The sequence below is a fragment of the Chrysochloris asiatica genome, unplaced genomic scaffold (assembly GCF_000296735.1).
Source record: "Chrysochloris asiatica unplaced genomic scaffold, ChrAsi1.0 scaffold00072, whole genome shotgun sequence".
Classification (NCBI taxonomy): domain Eukaryota; kingdom Metazoa; phylum Chordata; class Mammalia; order Afrosoricida; family Chrysochloridae; genus Chrysochloris; species Chrysochloris asiatica.
The window spans coordinates 2,151,963-2,163,122 of NW_006408590.1; positions in this window are offsets into that span (position 1 = coordinate 2,151,963).

Sequence of the window (11,160 nt, forward strand, 5' to 3'; positions counted from 1 at the left end):
ATAGGGTTTCCAAGGAGCAGCTAGTGAGCTTGAACCACTGACCTTGCAGGCCAAACTGACTTTGCAGTCCAGTGCATTAACCCACAGCTCCACACCAGAACTTCTAGAATCCTTTGCTTGTAGAATCATTCAATATCTCAGGTTGAGACTTGAATTTCTTCTTCAGTTCTTTAAGCTTGAGAAATGCTGAGTATTTTCTTTCATTTTGGTTTCCTAACTCTAAATCTTTTACATGTCCTTATAATATTTGAATTTGTCTTCTTGAGGTGCCTTTTGAAATTTTCTTTTGAAGTCTTTGACTTGATCATTTCTGTCATTTGCTTTAGCATTTCTACATTGGAGAGCAAATTTCAGAGTCTCTTCTGACATCCATTTTGGTCTTTCCTTTCTTTCCTGTCCTTTTAATGACCTTTTTATTTCATCCTCTGTAAACTTGGAGGTTTTTCGGAGGGCACATTCTTTTTTTTTTTAAAAAAAGTATCAGCTTAATCACTAATTAATTTGAGGCTATCTTCTATAAATTGTTCAAGGATCTGACTTTTAAAGAGAACATTCCTAATGCTACACTGCAAGAAAATCGAAAATGTGAAAAATATTCAGTCAGCTGCAAACCCCCGATTCTACCTCAGTTGCCTTTGTCACAGCCACATGATGCTGTAGTTAAGAGATAGTCTTCATGGTTTGATTCATTGTAATAGCTATTCCACCATCCTTTGTCAGTTTTTTATACTGTGGTGACTATATGTTGCTGTGGCACTGGAGGTTATTCTACCTGTATTTTAAATACTAACCAGGTTACCCATGGTGGATAGGTTTCAGCCTAGCTTCCTGCCTAAGACACACTAAGAAGGAGAGGCTGACTACACTGAACAGTTAGCCACTAAAAAACCTTATCTGTGGCAACAAAATATTGTCTGATTTAGTGCAAGAAGAGGAGCCTGTCAAGTTGGAAGGAATTCAAAATATGACTGGGGAAGAGCTTTCTCCTCAAAGTAGATGGAGCGTAACTAAAAGCAGAGACTACCAGGAAGATGCTTATTTGTGCTTTATTGAGTATGCAAAGGCTTACAACTGTGGGTATCATAATAAACTATGGAAACATTGTAAAGAACGGGCATTTCAGAAGACTTAATTATGCTCACGAGGAACCTGAACACAGAACAAGAGGCAATGTCTTCGAATAGAACAACGGGATACTGAATTGTTTAAAACCAGAAAGATGAGCACCAGTGTTGTATCATTTCACCATATGCATTCAATCAGAATGCTGAATAATCGGAGAAACTGGATTATATGAAGAATTCCTCAGGATTAGAGAAAGAGTCATTAACAACTTGCAATATGCAAACTAAGTTGCTAGCTGGAAGCAAAGAGGATTTGAACTACTTACTGATGAAGATCAAAGAATACAGCCTTCAGTATGGATTGCATCTCAATGTAAAGAAAACAAAAATTCTCACAACTGGACCAATAAATATCTTCATGGTATGCAGAGAAAAGATTGCAGTTGTCTAAGACTTCATTTTTTTTTTTTTTTTTTTGGATCCACAATAAACATTCATGTCAGGAAATCAAAATATATATTGCATTTATAGGATAAGTGCAGGACTGCTTCCCGCAAGATTGGCAGTTCAAATCTACCAACCACTTCTTGGAAACCCTATACAGGATCACTGAGTCAGAACTGACTTGAAGGCACTTAATGATGACAACAACAATGTTGCATTAGGCAAATCTGCAGCAAGCAACATTTTTTTTTTTTTAAGTGTTAAACAGCAAAGATGCTAATTTGAGGACTAAGGTGAGCCTAACCTAAGTCATGGTATTTTTAATAACCTCATATGCATGAAAAAGGTAGACATTGCATAAGGAAGATCAGAGAAGAATCAATGCATTTGAATTACAGTATTGGAGAAGAATATGGAAAGTATCACAGACTGCCATAAGGACAAATAAATCTGTCTTGGAAAAAGTACAACAAGAATGCTCCTTAGAAGTGCAGATGGCAAGACTTTGTCTCTTGTTCTTTGGACATGTTCAGTCCCACCATGCTTGGAGATTTTGAGGGTCAGCAAGAAGAGCAACATCCCCAACAAGATGAATTTGCACAGTGGTAACAACAATGGACTCTAACATAACAACAATTGTGAAGATGCTACAGGAGCAGACAGTGTTTTGTTCCATTGTACAGTGTGGCTATGAGTTGGAGCCCACTGAATGGCACCTAACAACAACAACAACAGTGACAACAACACCCTACTGCGGTGATGCCATGGTGGACACAGATTCTTTTTGTCAGTACAGATCGCTCTTTAAGATAGATCTGTTCATTCCCTGAAGTGTTACACTCTGCTAAGCATGCACCTCTGACTGGAATCCTAAGGTGGCAGTTTATTGGTTACTGTTTTCATGTATATTACTGGGAGATATGTCCCTGCCTAGTTAATGTACGCTCACAATACACAGTGGTGGCAACAAGGACATACCAACAATCATGATGGTGGCACAGATTGGAGAACGTTTTACTCTTGTACATTAAAGGTCCCCCTGAGTCAGAGGTGACTCTATAGCAGCTAACAGCAAGGAAACCTTACAGGACACTCTCAGATTGTCTTATCTCAAGTCATCTGCCCCCTTCTATGTGTCTGAGCCACAATGAATTTGCAGTCCTCTAGACCTTCAGTCAGACTATTGACCATCCTCCTGCCACCTTCTGCTACCTTCCAGACTGCCTATTGTCCCCTGTAGCAAGCACACTTGTTGGGAAGCTTCTGCTGAGCTCAGTACAGGGAGTCTTGTCCTGCTCTGTTTGGTTATGCAGAACTGGGCTTCTGGGGGTAGTAAAGTATGGAACTGAATAATTTATATTCTCTCAATGGAGGTTCCCCACTGGGTTGCTTTCTAGGAAAAACATTCTTAGCTTTCAGACTCAGCATGAGAGCGTGTGCCAGGCCCAGCCCATTGCCCCGTCTTCTCACTGTCTGAGTTAGTACCCAGAAAAGATCAAGCTGCTGGGGTTAATTATTGTCTTCTATTTTGGTCTCTGGGAAAAAGGAATGCTTTCTGTCATTCATGGGCAAAACCTCCCTTTCTGGTTGTTCAATTTCTATACAAATGACCCAGATGGTGTGTAAGATAATAGTGGTGTCTCTTAAAAGATGACTAGGTTTCTTATTTGATATTGTGTATTAGCTCCCATTTTGAGCTTGGCTAAATGGTGTCAGTATTTATCTTCCTGACATATTAACTCCCAGCTGTCAGGATTGTAGATTGAGAGTTGGGACAAACCTTAAAGATTTGTTTATTCTCTTTCCCTTCTGCACAATATATTAAACAGTTAATTAGGATGCCTACTGGTCTTTCTTAAGAGAAATTATATAGCTTTCAGAGCATGTTTAGGAGCTAGTTCTTGACTGCTGTATTCTTTACCACATGATTCTATCACACCCTGTCCATAACTGCTAGGATCAGACATAGGCATTTGACCTATGTCAAATTCAGGTAACCCATGAGCTAACTCATGGTCTATGATGAGAATCAAAACAACAGTAATTCTTATGGGATAATCAATTCCTCTCCATAGTGTACTTTTCTGTATAACAAATCACACAGTGAAGAGTGAGGGCAAAGAACAAGAAGGATAGACACGATTCAGCAAAGTTATGAAGGTAAGAAGCAGAAGTAGACAATGAGGTTGAGAAGGAAGTCTTGTTCAGAACAAGAGGAGAAGCAAGAGGCAGAAAGAGAAACAAGCAGAGATGACAACTGAGTGTTTAATCACATTAATGACAGCATACCTAGACATGTGCTGCTAAGGTCCCTAGAGCTTCTGTTACAGTATTTTAGGATATGGCTGTAACTTCTATTCTTGAATATCTGGCAAATTGTCCTTTACCTTATCGCCTTGTTGTTTCAGTTAAGTGCTGTCGAGTCGGTTCTGACTCTAGCCACCCTGTAGAATTGCCCTCATAATAAACATGACTTTTACTGAATTAAACTCTGTGTCTTGCAGCTCAAATATTACATAAGTAAAATCATTCAGTTTCTACCTCATCCAATTTAGCACTCTCCCTTATAACAACCTTGCTAAATTTTTTTTTAATAAAGACTGATAAAATTGGGGTGTTGTACATCAGAGCGATGTTTATTTTACGTTTAAACAGTTTGGTCAGTCAATCTGCCACTGATGAGAGCATTCAATATTCACTTGAGCCATGTATTATCCTTGAATTCCTTGTCAAAAATATTTTTTCAGTTTAAAAATTTTCCTTATGGAATTTATTGAAGATTATACTCAAACTGGAGTCCTGGTGTGGCACTTTGGGTTAATGCGCCAGACTGCAAAGCCATTTGAACTACAAGGTTGGTGGTTCAAGCTTACCATTCTTTCATTGGAAACCCTATATAGGGTCGCTATGGGTTGGAACCGACTCAATGGCACTTCACAACAAATACTCAAATTGCTGTTAGGTTTAAATTTTGCTTCTTATTGAGAATGCATCACTGGTAGCTGACTCTATGAAGACCTTGTTCTTACCTGCTCATGATCCCTACTGATTGCTCATACCACCAACAATCATGCATTTGCTGTTCTTTTTTTTAAAGTTTTTATTCTGAAGTATGTGATAGCTTACAAGGGAGAACATTAGTTTTACATTAATCTTACCATATATCACACCATATATTGTTTCATTGCCCTGATTACAATCCCCTCCACTCATCATCAAACAACCAAAGAGTATACCCCGCAAGCCTGCACCTCGGTTGTCAGCACACAGCCCCTCTCTTTCTAGGTCTAGAGGCCCCAACCACTCCATCCCTCCACGTCACTGTCTCTGCCTCTATCTCTGGAGTCTCTGCTTCTCTAGGTAGGGTTTCGTTCTCCAGTCTTCTCCCTTGATGATCCCAGGGACCTCCACTCCTGTACTGCAAAGCCAACCACTCTCCTCCTTTTGTTAAAATGCCTCTACCTTTACATTTCCAACCTTCACAGTCAGTCCTGCTAGCAATTTTCACTATTGTACCATAAGAGTACTATCCCCATTTCCTCTCAGTCCCGCCCAGATTGGATATTACTCAGGGGAGATTCTGCCTTCCTCTGCACCTTCTGGATCTAGACTCCTTTTAAAAACTCATAAGCCAGTCACTTATTGCCTTTGTAGTCCCCCCATTTTGGGTTCTGGTAGCGTAGTGATTACGAATCATGCTGTGAACTTTAAGATCAGCAATTTGAAACTACCATCTCCTCTGCGGGAGAAAGATGAGGCTTTTTGCTCCCATAAAGATTAACAGCCTCGGAGACCCTATACAGGGTCGCTATGGGTCAGAACCGACTCGACTTAACAACAACAACATTTTGGGTAACCAATGTCCAAGTTGCCCATCTGTTTCTACCCTGTGCACTGAGGGGTGGGAATTTGTTCCCTCTTTTGAGCTACTGCGTCCATAGGTGTAGGTCAAGTTCACCAAATTATAGCAGATTACTCTTTTTTCCCCTCTTCTTTCTTCTTCTAGTTGAGTTCTCATCATCCAGCCGTTGAAACCAGGCAAGTGGGTATTATCTGAAAGTGTGGGTGTTCTTGTGCATCTCCCCTCACTTTGAATCAGCTGGATGCTTCACTCTCCACTCTAGTCCTCTGTGGCTATGTCACTGGCTCTGGGCCCAAGAGTCCCCAGGCCTTGCCATAACGCTGGCCAACCAGGTCTCCACATAGGTTCACCGGAGTCTATTAAATGTGGTAGGGCTTAGCTCACAACTTCATTGCTGTTATTCCCTCACTTCCCCTTATTGGTGACCAACGTGGTCACCAGTCAGACCACATGCCTGCTTGTGTATTCCCCTTGAGTCTTAGAAGGGGGTTTGCCCTGAGGGGACCCAACAACTTGCCTTGATGTGTCCTGGGCAAGCAACTTGCTTGTTCTTGTAGTAGCCAGTTGGACTGCTGTTACTGTTTTTTTTATTTTTCTGTCAGTCTTTCTTTCAAGAAGTATCTCTGTTCTTCTAGCCACTCCAGGCTGGTCTGCTTGTTCTTTCAAGTGGAGATTTTCCACCTTAGAAGCTTCTTGATGGGGTTCAGGATTCCACCTATGGTCTTATGTAATGCAAAGACTCCTCAGGAAGCCTCCTTCATTGGGCAAGTTTTAGCCCCATTTGAGGTACTCTGATCAGTTATAAGGCAGAAGATGGACTTACAAGCTTTCTGTTATAATATTTATAGTTATTCCTTTCTCTCCCCCCAAGTGTCTATTTTACAATAGTAGGCAACGGAAACCAAGATTTAAAAGACAACCAAACATCTTAACATTATTTTCCCTTTTTCCTATTCAAACAATACCTCAATTCCTGTATCTCTAAGCCCTGTTGTTCTAAGGTTGTGCATATATCATTATTTACCTCTGTCCCACTTACCCATGTAAACCTACATAACTGTTCTCCCATCCGCTTTGTTCTTCAATTCCCCTCCCACTTCTTGTGTATTGCCCCCTTCACCGGCACCCAAACTATCTTGTGTCTATTCCATGCCTTGTACTCCAGCTTCCCCTCCTTCCCCGCACTGCACGCCCCCACATCCCAGTAACCAGCAAATATTTTTTTTCCCCCTCCCTCTTAGTATGGGCTCTTTTCTTAGTCTTTTACAATAGTGGTCCTATGCAGTATTTATCCTTTGTGACTGACTAATTTCATTCAACATAATGTCCTCAAGTTACATCCACGTTATGTGATGCTCATAGCTTCCTTGTTGTTTTTCAAGGTAGCATAATATTCCATTTTGTGTATGTACCACATTTTGTTTATTCATTTTTCAGTTGATGGGCACTTAGGCTATCTCCATTTTTTGCTATTGTAAATAATACTGTTATGAACATTGGTGTCCACATCTACTCAAGTTATGGCTTGCACTTCTTGTGGGTAAATACCAAGTAGAAGAATTGCTGGATCATAAGGTGTTTCTGAAGAAAAAAATTCAAGCCTCGACTTTCATTATTGTAGAATTCTCTGGGCAAATTATTGAAAGATTTAGAAAGCATCAAAAGAAGGTAGAAGGAATGCACAGAGTCCCTGTACCAAAAGGAAGTGGTTGATGTTCAGCCATTTCAAGAGGTTGCATATGATCAAGAGCCAATGATACTGAAGGAGGAAGTCCAAGGTGCATTGAAGGAATTGGCAAAGAACAAGGCACCAGGAATTGATGGAATAAAAATTGAAATCTTTCAAGAAAGTGAGGCAGTACAGGAGGCACTCACTCATCTCTGCCAATAAATTTGGAAGACAACTATCTGGCTGACTGATTGGAAGAGATCCATATTTGTGCCCATTCCAAAGAGAGGTGACCCAATGGAATGCAGAAAGCATAGGACAATCTCTTGGATATCCCATGTAAGTAAAGTTTTCCTAAAGGTAACGGCTACAAGCATATATTGACAGAGAGCTTCAAGAGGTTCAAGCTGGATTCAGAAGATGCTGTGGAACGAGGGATATCATTGCTGATGTCCAATGAATCTTGGCTGAAAGCAGAGAATATCAGAAAGATGTTTACCTGTGCTTTATTGACTTCACAAAGGCTTTCGATTGTGTGGATCATGACAAGCTATGGACAACATTGTGAAGTATGAGTATTCCAGAACACTTAATTGTGCTCATGAGGAATCTGTACCTGGACCAAAAGGCAGTTGTTTGAACAGAATATGGGAACACTGAATCATTTAAAATTAAGAAAGATATGCGACAGGTTTGTATTCTTTCACCATACTTATTCAACCTGTATGCTGAGCAAATAATCTGAGAAGCTGGGTTCTATGAAGAAAAACATGGCATCAGGATTCGAGGAAGACTCATTAACAACCTGTGATATGCAAATAATACAATCTTGCTTGCTGAAAGTGAAGAGGACTTAAAATATTTACTGATGTAGATCAAAGAGCACAGCCTTCAATATGGATTGCATCTCAATGTCAAGAAAACAAAAATCCTCACCACTGGACCAATAAACAACATTCTTATCAATGAAGAAAAGATTGAAGTTGTCAAGGATTAATTCTTTTTTGATCAACTATCAACACTCACGGAAGCAGCAGTCAAGAAATCAAACGACATATTATATCAGGCAAATCTGCTGCATAAGACCTTTTTAAAGTGTTGATGAGCAAAGATGTCAGTTTGAGGACTAAGGTGCACCTGACCCAAGCCATGGTATTTTCAATAACCTTATATGCATGCAAAAGCTGGACAGTACATAAGGAAGACCATAGAAGAAGTGATGCTTTTGAGTTATGGTGTTAGAGGAAAATATTGAAAGTGCCATGGGCTGCCAAAAGAACCAACAGATCTGTGTTGGTGGAAGAAGTGCAGCCAGAGTGCTCCTTGGAGGCCAGGATGACCAAACTTCATCTCCCATACTTTGGATATATTGTCAGGAGGGAGCAGTTGCTGGAGAAGGATATCATGTTTGGTAAGGTGAAGGGTCAGAGAAAAAGAGGAAGACCCCCAGAGAGATGGATTGGCAAAGTGTCAGTATCAATGGGCTCAAGCGTGGCAACGATAGTCAGGTTGGCCCAGGATCGGACAGTGTTTCGTTCTGTTGTGCATAGGGTCGCTATGAGTTGGTAACAACTCGATGGCACCTAACAGCAACAACAACAAGAAGGGTATTTCTATTTCCAACCTTCTGAGGAAGCACCATATTTCTTTCCAGAGTGGTTGGACTATTTTGCAATCCCCCCAGCAATGCAGGAGAGTCCCTGTCTCTTCGCATCCTCACCAGCATTTATTGTCCTCTACTGTTTTGATCTTTGCTGTTATTGCTGGTGTGTGATGATATCTCATTGTTGTTTTGATTCATACAATTGCTTTTCAAAGTTCTTTTATTATTTTATCCATATATTACCATGACCAAATTCACTTTTCCCTAGCTAGTAACTAAAACATTTATTATTTTAGTTTTATGTCAGTTATCTTAAACCTTTGGTGTGATGACATCTAGAAGCATCTGGAACCTGTGTAAAGCTATAAAACCTAAGGAGGTATTCTGTAAAGAAATAGGTTTCCTTTTGTCTTGTTAAAAGCATTGACTATATTGTTTTTATTTATATCATAAAGTTATGAACCTAAAGACCACTCAGAGAGATATGGTGATGGGGAAAGCTGTTTGCACCCTGTGTCTTTAAATTAAACAACTTATCACCATATTGCTCAAACAGAAGCCAGTCAAAGATGAGTATTGGGTTTGTCTGTGATCTCAGTTATGGTGGTTTTCTTGCCTCTCTTGCTTTGCTCCTCTCTTTGTTTCTATCCATTGCATTTTAGCTCTTACTATCTCCAGAGTTGTTTGTCTCCAATTTTGTTATGTCCCTAATTTGTCAATAGATTTGAAATCCTTGGTTTGGATACTTGGGATGTCCTGGGACATATTTTGCATTCTTCTGGCTTATTCTGCTCCCTGGCTGCTCAGGGTAACCATCTGACATTCATTCATGTTGTCTTTCTCTAGGAGCATTAAAACAAAACAAAACAAAACAAAATGAAGAGGTAAGCAAAACTGGTAACTTAAAGAAAAGATCAGTATTCTATTACTGCTACTTTACAAATGAGCTGTGGTTTATTGGGCGGTCCCAAGGGATCATAGCTGAACTAGAACAGAAAAGAGTTTTGGTTTTGATTTATCTTTAACTGTAAAAGGCTTAAATTAGATTAGTTCCTAGGGGACAAAAAACAACATGGCTCCTGCCAAGGGAGGCCACATGGCTCAGAGAGGGTATGGAAAAGAACAAATACCATGTGCTTGGCAAGCATTCCTATTACCTACTCTAAGAATGGAAATTTGTACTTGGTTAGGTCTTTTTTCCCCTTTCATTTTATTTATTTTTGTGTGTGCATATGTGAATGTTGTGTGTGTTTGTGTTTGCCTTTGTGACATCTTTATAAAATTCCAGCTATGATCAGTTGAACTAAGAAGAAAAGAAAGGGCAATGTTTCCACTTCATTTTACCTATTAATTCCTTAAATAAATATTTATTGAGTGCCTATTATATGTCATTACTATGCCAGATGCTAGGGTTAACAAGATGAATAAGACAGATACAGTCTCCACCCTCATGGAACTTACACTGAGGGACAAAAAGGGGAGGGAGAGTCAGATATTCAAAAGGCCCAAGGGCATAAAAATGACATAATGCCAAAAGGGAAAGGGTATCTTAGACTAAAAACTGAAGATTTCTTTGTTGTTATGTGTCATGGAGTCGGTTCCGACTAAGGTTTCCAAGGAGTGGCTGGTAAGTGTGAACCACCAACCCCATGGTTCAAACGGATCTTTTGGTCTAGTGCTTATCACATAGTGCCACACCAGGACTCCGAAGATTTCTTTATACAGTTCTTTGTCTACCAGAGCTGTGTCTCTCTTTTAGGACCTACTTTGTTGGGCCCTGGGAAGATTTTATCCAAAGTTATTTCCTAACAGTCTTCAACTCTGCCTGCTTTGGGAATAGAACAATTATTCAGAATCTTAATATAGGTCCCATCCAGCTTACTTTGAATCGCTTTACCCACCTATAGGTCCATCTTTATGAGCCATTGTTGTTGTTATTAAATGTCATCGAGTTGGTTCTGACCCATAGCGACCCTGTAGAGGGTTTCCAAAGAGCGGTTGGTGAGATTGAACTGCTGACCTTACACTTCAAACTGACTTTGCAGTCCAGCTCATTAACCCACAGTGCCACACCAGGACTCCTTATGAGTCATAATTAGAGTTTAATGATTGGCCTTGCAGTAGTCCCTTTCTCCTTTCTAACTAGTCTTAGGTTGGCAAACTCTTCCTTCTGACGAATGTAACCTATGATGTGGTAATAAATATTTAACAACTTCTCTATAAAACATAATGTGTACATGTGTTTATAAGTTTATCAACACTTCTACTTTATATAATGGGTATTTGTAACAAATGTTATGGTCCTTGGGTATGCAAATGATTTAATATTTGACTGCTAAAACCCACCCAGAGAAACCATAGAAGAAAGATCCAATGATCTGCTTACATAAAATTACAGTTAAGAACATTTAAGCAAAATTTTACTCTGACACACAATGGGCAGTCAGAACTGACTGAAAAATGAATTTATTAAAAATAATAGTTAATATATTACTCTTTATAATCAATAAAACAAAGA